Source organism: Leptonychotes weddellii, unplaced genomic scaffold (assembly GCF_054177405.1).
Source record: "Leptonychotes weddellii isolate Sample4059 unplaced genomic scaffold, ASM5417740v2 HiC_scaffold_8209, whole genome shotgun sequence".
In the NCBI taxonomy this organism is placed as follows: Eukaryota; Metazoa; Chordata; class Mammalia; order Carnivora; family Phocidae; genus Leptonychotes; species Leptonychotes weddellii.
This window is the reverse complement of record NW_028052779.1, coordinates 1-8,887: the sequence shown is the minus strand read 5'-3', so window position 1 is coordinate 8,887 and position 8,887 is coordinate 1. Positions and strand designations below refer to the sequence as shown.

General features: G+C 55.8%; 1 long non-coding RNA gene across 2 annotated transcripts; it reads right to left on the bottom strand.

Moving 5' to 3' along the window:
• Positions 1–6: 6 nt before the first annotated feature.
• Positions 7–7,518, bottom strand: LOC145719910 (uncharacterized). Of its 2 annotated transcripts, none has more exons than XR_014142676.1 (3): positions 7,394–7,518; positions 6,542–6,657; positions 7–3,506 (listed from the first exon to the last, which is right to left on the bottom strand). It is a non-coding gene; the product is annotated as an uncharacterized LOC145719910 (long non-coding RNA). The 2 variants fall into 2 exon arrangements; XR_014142677.1 differs by having other exon boundaries at positions 7–1,817.
• Positions 7,519–8,887: the final 1,369 nt, after the last annotated feature.

Sequence of the window (8,887 nt, the reverse complement as noted above, 5' to 3'; positions counted from 1 at the left end):
ATCTATTGAAATTCTAGAGCCAATGCTCAGTGGCTTAAAAAGGGCATTCTCACCATGAAGAAAGTGTAGCACTCCACAGTGGGAGAGGATGCTTGCAAATCATACCTCTGACAAGGATCTAGCATGTAGCACATACGAAGAACTCGTACAACCCAATAATAAAAAGATAAATAGCCCAACTCATAAATGAGCCAAGGAGTTCAACAGATATTTCCCCAAAGAAAATACAGAAATGGCCAAAAAGGACATGAGAAAGATGCTCCACACCTTGGTCATTAGGGGAGTGCAAGCCGAAACCACAGTGAGACACCGTTTCTTGCCCACCAGGCTGGTTTCAGTCACGAGAACAGACACTAAGGGGTATTGCTGAGGGTGTGGAGACATGGGAGCTGATTCGGCGCTGGTGGGATGCAAGCCAGTGCAGCCGCTGTGGAAGCCAGTTTGGTGGCTCCTCCAAAAGTTTGGCGTAGAAGGACCACACGATGCAGCAATTCTACACTCAAGAGAAGCGAGCGCACGTCCACTCGGCACTGGACACAGAGGGTCCCAGCCGCTCTGTTCACACTGGCCGAAGAGTGCATACAAACCTCGTGTCCCCCCAGGGGTGTCCCTCCCTAAAATGGCGCCCTGTTCACCCACAGGAGGAATGCTACATCGTGGACGAACCATAAAAACGTGATGCTCAGTGAGAGAAGCCACACGCTGTTGCATTCTGTGTGTGTGAAATGGTTCAGGGGTGCTGGGGCGACTGCTAATGGGTGAGGAGAACATTCTGGAATTGGTGGTGATGTGGCATGTCATGAATGTACTAGAAACCACAGAATTCCACCCTTCAAAATGATGAGTTTCATAGAAAATAAAGCAGGGTAAATTTAACTCAATTTAACCATGATGTACAGGCACATTACTAAAGAAAAAGAATAAAATGCCTTGGTCATTTTGTTACCAAAAAAAGATGGTGAATTTTATGGTATGTGACTCAAATCTACACGAGTCATTTAATAAAGCATGCGTCTCCTGCGGCCCAGTTTGCTGATTTGTTGCTGAAGGCCCAGCCAGTTTTCCTTTGCTGGTCCGGGATGCAATGGCACTTGTGTGTGTATTTACCGATGGAGTTCATGTTCTCGTGTTCAGTTACTTTGTGTGTCTGCGTATGTAGGGTTATGGCAGTCAGAACGGCAGGCACCAGGCACAGGCCCCTTCCCAACTGTGCAAATGGCCAGTTTCCCAGACGAGGGGTCTCCTGACCACGCAGTCTCCGTGTCTGGTGAGCAGCCATCTGGAGGACACGGGAAGGCGGCCCAGGGGCTCCCACCGTCTGGAGGACACGGGAAGGCGGCCCAGGGGCTCCCACCGTCTGGAGGACACGGGAAGGCGGCCCAGGGGCTCCCACCATCTGGAGGACACGGGAAGGCGGCCCAGGGGCTCCCATCATCTGGAGGACACGGGAAGGCGGCCCAGGGGCTCCCACCGTGCTGCCTGAGCACAGCAAGTCCCCGCTTGGATCACCTGCCTCTCTCCCTCCCTGGACCTCATGATCCCAGAGCCAGCGCTGGAGGACAATCTGGGAAAAGATCTGTCTGTGATGTCGCCTGTGTGTTGACCCAGTTCGTCAGCATCCCACTGATGCACAATATAGCCTCAACCGAGGTGGCAGCTCCACTTTCAGGATGAAAATCTTTATCTGATCCTGTTGGCTGGAGCCCCGGGCTTTGCAGTCTCAGAGCCGAAGCTGGCTTGAGATGGATTCATGCTCAGAGAGAAGGGCATGTTGTGAGTGCACAGCGTTTTCCTCATGGGAGATCCAAATCTGGTTCCTAAAAGAATAGCCAGAGTGGGGCCCAGAAAGCTTCCCAGGGGTGCAAGCTTGGTACGGGGCTTCACCTCCTCGTGCCTCAGTGTCCCCACCTGAATGAGGGCCCCAGCAGCACCTGCTCATGGGCTGAGTGTTAAACAAGGTGACCAGGTCGAGTCAGATGTCTGGCAGCGAGTCAGGGGCCAATGCAGAGGAGTGACCATTAGCTCAACCCTGCGCTTGGGCAGGAGTGGGCGAGGGGGAAGAAGGAGCGCCAGCCATTTTCCATCTCAGTGAGGGCAATCGAGGTAGTCAGTGGGGGAAAACCTGCCTTCCCTCGCACCCCGGGGCCACCTCCTCCAACACCTGAGACCTCGGGGGGAGACGGGCTGAGGAAGGACCCGGTCTCTGTGGAGCCGGCAAGCATGTGACTCTGCACAAGGACCCTCCACCTGTGAGGAGCCTTTCAGGTATCTGCCTGGCAAGAGGCTGAGTCCCAAAGAACAGGACGCTCGCGGTCTTTGTCCAACCTGGATGGCTCTGAAGGGTGGGTGGCCGTTAGGTGGGGCTGGAATGCTGGGGAGCCACCATCACTCAGGAGTGGCCCGAAGACTCCCGGGCCCAGCCTGGGACCCCCTCTAACCCTCCACGTGCATTTAAACTGGACGCTGTGTCCGCAGTGTGTGGGCAGAGTGTCTGGGCCCACCCAGCCACCCCGGCCCATGTGGCAGGAAAAGAGCCACTTTAAAGATGTGGGTGGGGGCTGAGTGGCTGGGAGGGGGCAGGAGGGGGTTCCCAGAGCTGCTCAGGTTCTGTGTCTAGTCCTGGAGGCGTTTATGCAGGTGGGCTCCCCTTGCGGAAACCCACGGAAGTGTGCGCCTTCCAGGACAGATGAGACGTGCCCATAGAAATTTACTGAAGCAGTACAAGGACTTCAGTGGGGCTCAGTACAGTTGGGCTCGGGCCCAGCCTGCCTCCGCACTGCTGTGTGGCGGGGGGCACTTAGCTGCTCTCCTGAGAGTGAGTCCACATCCTGACCCCGGTCTCTGTATTGCCTGGGGCCTGCCCCTACCACACAGAAAGACCGCAGCCTGTGTGAGCTCGGCCCACCTCCCAGGGCACCAGTCCTCCCACCAGTGCTGGCCCCGGGCTGGTCTGGGCAGGAGGGCCGTCTCCACCGCACACACGCCCCTCCAGCTCCTGGCTGGCGCCAAGCTCCCCACCGGCTGCTGGGACTTTCCCCTTTTATGACTGACCCCAGACAGAACCACTCAGGCCTCTGGAGGTGGAAGGGATGTCCGCCGTGCGCCTGGCTCTCGAGCAAAGCTCGGCATCTGCAGCAACGTTGCAAGTGGTTGGTTCTAGAAGTGCGGGCCAAGCAGAAAGGCTGCGAATGAGTCTGAACAGACTTTGTTTTCCAGAATGGGGTCACAGGGGGCTCCTGCCACCCGGTTGCTTTAGAGAAAACCACACATCTCTAAGGGCTTTCGGGAAGAGATCCAGCTGACAGAGTGGGGCTGCGTGTCAGAGTTGCAGGTGCAGCTGAGAAGGCCATCAGGAGCCGGGCACCGGGAACGGGGGTCCAGCCGTCTGAGTGGTGCGGCACAAGATTCTGGCAATCGTGGCGCCAAATGCAGGCATCACCGCGATCTCCACAGGGCACCCGGGAACACGCCAGGGTGGCTGAAAACTCCAATGCACGGAAGGGACGCTATACCACCAAAGTGGGACAGACACGTGTCTTAACCTGCTTAGACTAGTAACCGACTCCGTCTTTTGTTTATAAAAAAGGAATCCACGAGCCTTCGCCCACCACCTGTGGGACATCAGTCATGGGGTTCTGGACGCTGGTGGCTACATGGCCCCTTCTCTGAGAGCCACCAGCAAGGCTGCCGTGTGCCCCGGCGAGCACCTCCAGACCCAGGGGCGGGCTCCTGAGGGGAGGCCCCTCTGCACCAGGAAAGCCAAATAGAGAAACTTCTGGATCTGTTTGTTTTTCTTGACACTTCAAACCCCAGCTCCTTCCCCTCATTTTGGGCAAGTTGCCAAGTCCCCTCTGTCTGGGGCCCATCAACAGACGACTGGATGAGCAAACCGCAGTGTGTCCATCCAGAGCAACAGGACTCTGATCTAAACAGCAACACGCTGGACACCACACGACCACACGGGTGAATCTCAGGACGGTGCTGTCGAGCGCCAGAAGACAGACAGACAGACAGAAGCACACACCGTGTACCACCCCCACTTGTGCAAAACTATAGAAAAAGCAAAGTAAGCCTCAGAGACAGAGAACAGATTGCATCGTCGTGGGGGAGACAGGGCAGGAGGGGACCGGGGAGGACGGACCAGGCCACGGTTTCTCTGCTTATCAAAACTCGGGGGGGCGCCTGGGTGGCTCAGATGGTTAAGCGTCTGCCTTCGGCTCAGGTCATGATCTCAGGGTCCTGGGATCGAGTCCCACATTGGGCTCCCTGCTCCTTGGGAGCCTGCTTCTCCCTCTGCCTCTCTCTCTCTGTTTGTCATGAATAAATAAATAAAATCTTTAAAAAAAAAAAAACTCGGGGGACTTTGCACTTGGATACTATTTACGGCATGTCAATCACACCTCAATAGAATCACTTAAAAAGGGGGGTGAGGAAACCATCCTCCCCCACACTCCTGCCTAAGAATCAAACGAGGACCCCCATCGCAGGTACACAGCAGTGCCTGGCACAGCAGACACTCAGTAACGCTCGTGTCCCCTTGCTCTGGTAGCACTGCCCAGAGCCTTCCCGCCGTGCGACGGGCGCCCCCCGTGTGAGACCTCCCTGCAGGCCCCACTGGCAGGAGCTGGCCCGCCAAGGGTCTGGGGGCTGCCCACACGGGAACGGGCTCGTTTCTGCCTGAGGGGGCATTATCCAGCCTGAGGGGCCACACGCACGATGTGCTCTCAGCAGCGACAGCCGTCTGGCCCCTCTCTGCCGACCTTACGCCAGTGTCTCCGTGGGTTCTGTGAGCCTCAGAACTAGTCCAGGACAGAAATGGAGAGCGTCCACCTAACGTGGAGGGACACTGGCAACCGATAAACTGGGTGGTGGGTGTGGGGGCACAGGCACATTTTATCTTAATTTTTGAACACTGAACTGCTGCAATAAAAACCGCAGAACCAGTTGACAAGGAGCAGCCACACAGCCTGGGTGCCCTGTGGGTGTGGCCCAGCCTGGCCTCCGAGGGGTGGCCGGGGAGGCTGGAGGTGTGGGTCCTGGGGGCACCCAGGCTGAGGACAAGAGATCCCGGAGGCCCTGACAGGCAGAGGTGGAGGAGGAGCTCGATGTCTCAGGGGATACAGGCAGAGAGCTCAAGAACCCAAGGTTGGGGAGGCAGGTTTCCAGCCTTGGAGAAGAAGGACCTCTCCAGAAGTTCAGGCTGTGCAAACAGGAGCCAATGAGCTCTCTTTCACTGGGGGTGTGCAACCTGCAGCTGCGGACAAGCTTAGAAGAGGCTGACCGAGAGGCCCTCAAAGACCCCTCCCCTTTGGTTTCTGGTCATGGGCTGGACACGCTGCGGGCACAGGGAGTCGGGGCACATCCCTCCTGCCTCTTGGGGGATTTCTGTCCTACTTTCCTTTGATTAACGGGCTCTGAGAGGAGGAGCCCTATAGGATGTGCTGAGCCTCGGATGACAGAAATGAAGCTTCATTAAGTCGTGGGGCTTGACTCTGACAAATCTGTGAAATCTTTTAAGAAAACATGCAGCCTGAACAACCAGCAGAAGCCAGGTCCAGGGGATCTCCAGATGCAGTCAAGCAAGGGCCTTGTGTGGGTTCTACATTCATGAACTAACAGAGATGGGCACACGGTGTGGCCACGCATTCCAGCGGACAGGCCCTCACCACTGGGAGGGTCTCTAACCCGGGGTGGGTCCATGCTCATCCCTGCACTCCACTGCTGAGGCATCGCTGGGACACGCCCAAGAACTGCATATAAGGGACAAAATTCCTGTGAGGGAGAAGGTGTTCCCCACGCTCAGGCCGAGCAAGCCTGCTGGCAGCTCAGCGTAGGGCCTGGCTCAAGGGAGGTAACCACAGGGACGGGCAGACGGACAGACAGGCCATCATGGAGCCTTGAACACCAGAGTTCAAAGCACCTGGGGCAGGCGGTACGGTCGGTATGACTTACAGTTTGTGTCTGCACTTGAGATTAAGGATATGAAGTCCTAAAGGTTTTCATCAACATTAGCACCTCTCTCTCGACAGCACAGGGCACATGCAGGCCCCCATGCCGAACACTGAGGACCAGGTGGGGCCACTGCTCCACTCGCACTCCAGCTGCAGAGCTGAGGAAGGGGAGGCGGCCCGGTCCCTGTCACTACGTGAGGGTCTTGCTGGGGTGTTTCTTAATCTGGGAAAGTTCAGGGAACAGAGGTTTCTCCAGCCGGACCTCCTGGAGGAGACTCTCCAGAGAGGCTGGGAGTTTCCAAAAACGAATTCATTTTGCCTTTTAAAACAAACAAATGGTAGATAAAAAACCTGTACGCCCAGACCAGGGGATCGAGTCAATGATGATAACATGGCCATTTCTGGCACCCTTTTAAAATTATGATGCAGATGCACCCGACGTGGAGTGGGCACCCCGCCTGTAGTCAAGCAGTGGGCTGGATTATACAAGAATTCTTTCCAGTTTCTTTCTTCTATTTTGGAAAGGTAAGCAGGCTTGTGGTGACTGTGTGTGGGAAGCCTGGAGAGGGGGCCTCCCAGGTGCAGGTTACCTGGGGAGATGAAGAAGGTCCTCCACAGCTTCTTGTCCCTCGTCACATCCCGGATCTCCTTCGTCATGTTGACCATCCTGCCGGCCACGGGGGGGACCCGGCGGAAGTCCAGGATCCTGGCGGGAAAGTGACAGGGAAAGGGTCTAACTTCTGTACCCTGGCCCGCTCCAGGCTGGCATGGAATGAATACCTCTCTCTCTGCGTTCTGAGGCGGGGTCCTCCACCCCCTGGATTCTGGGAACTGACCCCAGAGCCAGGCCTGTGACTGCCCCTGGAGGGCACAAAGCTCTGGGTGAGCAGGGGGGCTGCTGAGAGGCTCACCCACACGGTCACCCATTACCAACTGCCCAGCTCCCCAGCAGCAAGGGACCGTGCAGAGACCACAAAGGAATTCACATTCTGCCTGGCAGAGCTGTCCCAGAAGATGGGTGATGGGGGAGCAGGTGTGGAGACGTGTGTCCCTTAGTCTCACCATGGCCCCAGAGTTTACATCCTGAAACACTCTGCATTAAAATTCCCAGCCCTCATACTCCTTCCCTATCTTCTTTTCCGTTATTCCCAATGGGTCACGTCCACCCTGGTCACTAGCTGCTCTGGAGGATCTCCTGTCTGGCACCGTCCTAGGTGTGGGGCCCACAGCAGGGCATGTCTGTCTGGGTTATAGCATAGCCAGGGCGAACATCACCTCTGTGCTGCAGAGGAATGGTTACCAGCATGGGCTGTGGGCTCACCATGCCTCAGTTTCCCCTCTTCTGTACAATGGGGCTAACGACAGGACCCCCTCGGCTGGGTGTTGGGGGGAGGGCTCACCCATACGGCACTCAGACCTAGGGTGCAGACAGGAGGGCTCACCTGTCCAGGTGGAAGGCAGCGATCTCTGCGTTGTGCCTCTCATAGTCAGAGAAATAAAAGAAGTCAGGGGGTGTCTCCTGCTCCCTCGTTTGCCTAGAGAAAAGGGGATGAAACAAAGGGTTTATCACTGTCAAAACCCTCCGGTGAAAGGGTGCTGGTAGGTTGTACTGGCCAGCAAAAACAGGCTGTCAAACTTCCAAGACTGTTGTGAGCCAGTTGTTAAAGTCATCCTTGAAAATCAGCTTATATAAACATACAACTACGTAAGTTACATTTAAAAAGCAATAAACATTTAATTCTCATCACTTGCCGCTTATTTTATGGCATCCCACTGTTTGCTCCTGAGGCTGCTGACACCTCTTGCCTCTGCAGTGGCAAACAGCATATATCATGAGGTGATGCGTGTCCCCAACGCCACATGACCTCATGCTGAGAGCTTGAAATGGGCCAGTGAGGAAGTATTTGCACCACAGGATGGGCAAACTCTTCCAGTCAGGCTTTTCCCTCACAAAGGAGCTGGCTACTAAACACTGATCAGCCCACCACCAACCAGGTCCATAACACCAGCCAAACAGGTTTTCCAGAAGGGCGGATGGCAAAAGGCAGCCCCTTGACCGAGCCCAGGGAGTGTGGATGACGGAGGTGCCGGGGGCAGCAATCACCCTACACAGAACGAGATGACTTCCCTGGGGCATGAGCTGGGGACCAAGTTCAGGCTACACAACTGTCCCTCAGCCTGTTCTCAGCCATCTACCAGTCCACCTGCCCAGACAGGGTCCCCCTGCAAGATGCGAGAGAGTCTGGGAAGCTTTCTTGGGGCCACAGGTGGGACACACTTCTGAAGCCTACAGGAGGTGATCCATTTTCCAGTGTCCATTAGGGCATCCGCCGGTTAAGACTGCCTATACCCAATCCAGGACTACTGCCACCAGAGACCTCCTGGCCCCTCTTCTGCTCTGCCCTCCTCTCTCTCTCTCACCCCTGCTACCTCCACCAAACCTCTCCTAGACCCAGCACCCAGGACACTTCCACCTCTGCACCTTTGCTCATGTTATGCTCTCCACCTGTACTTGCTTCCTCCATCCTTCCCAAGATTGGCCTCAGCCCCCATGGGCTTTCCCTGGCAACCTGGCAAGCCTTCCTTGGCATTAGCCTTCTGCTGAGGAACTTGGTACTGCTACATTAGACCACTGTTTGCAGGGCCTGGGGGCAGGAGTGTCAAGCCAGGTGCCTGCTTTAGAACAGGTGTTCAATAAACAAATGAACTGATGGAGGAAGGGCAGGGAATGGGTGCAAATTGGTCCACAGCCTTGAGCTCTTCCCACCCTCATTTCCTCAATTTCTACCATCATCACCATCATCACCATCACCTCTATCACCATCACCACCATCATCATCGTCATCACCATCACCACCATCACCACCTCCATCACCATCATCATCATCACCATCATCACCATCACCACCTCCATCACCACCATCACCATCATCACC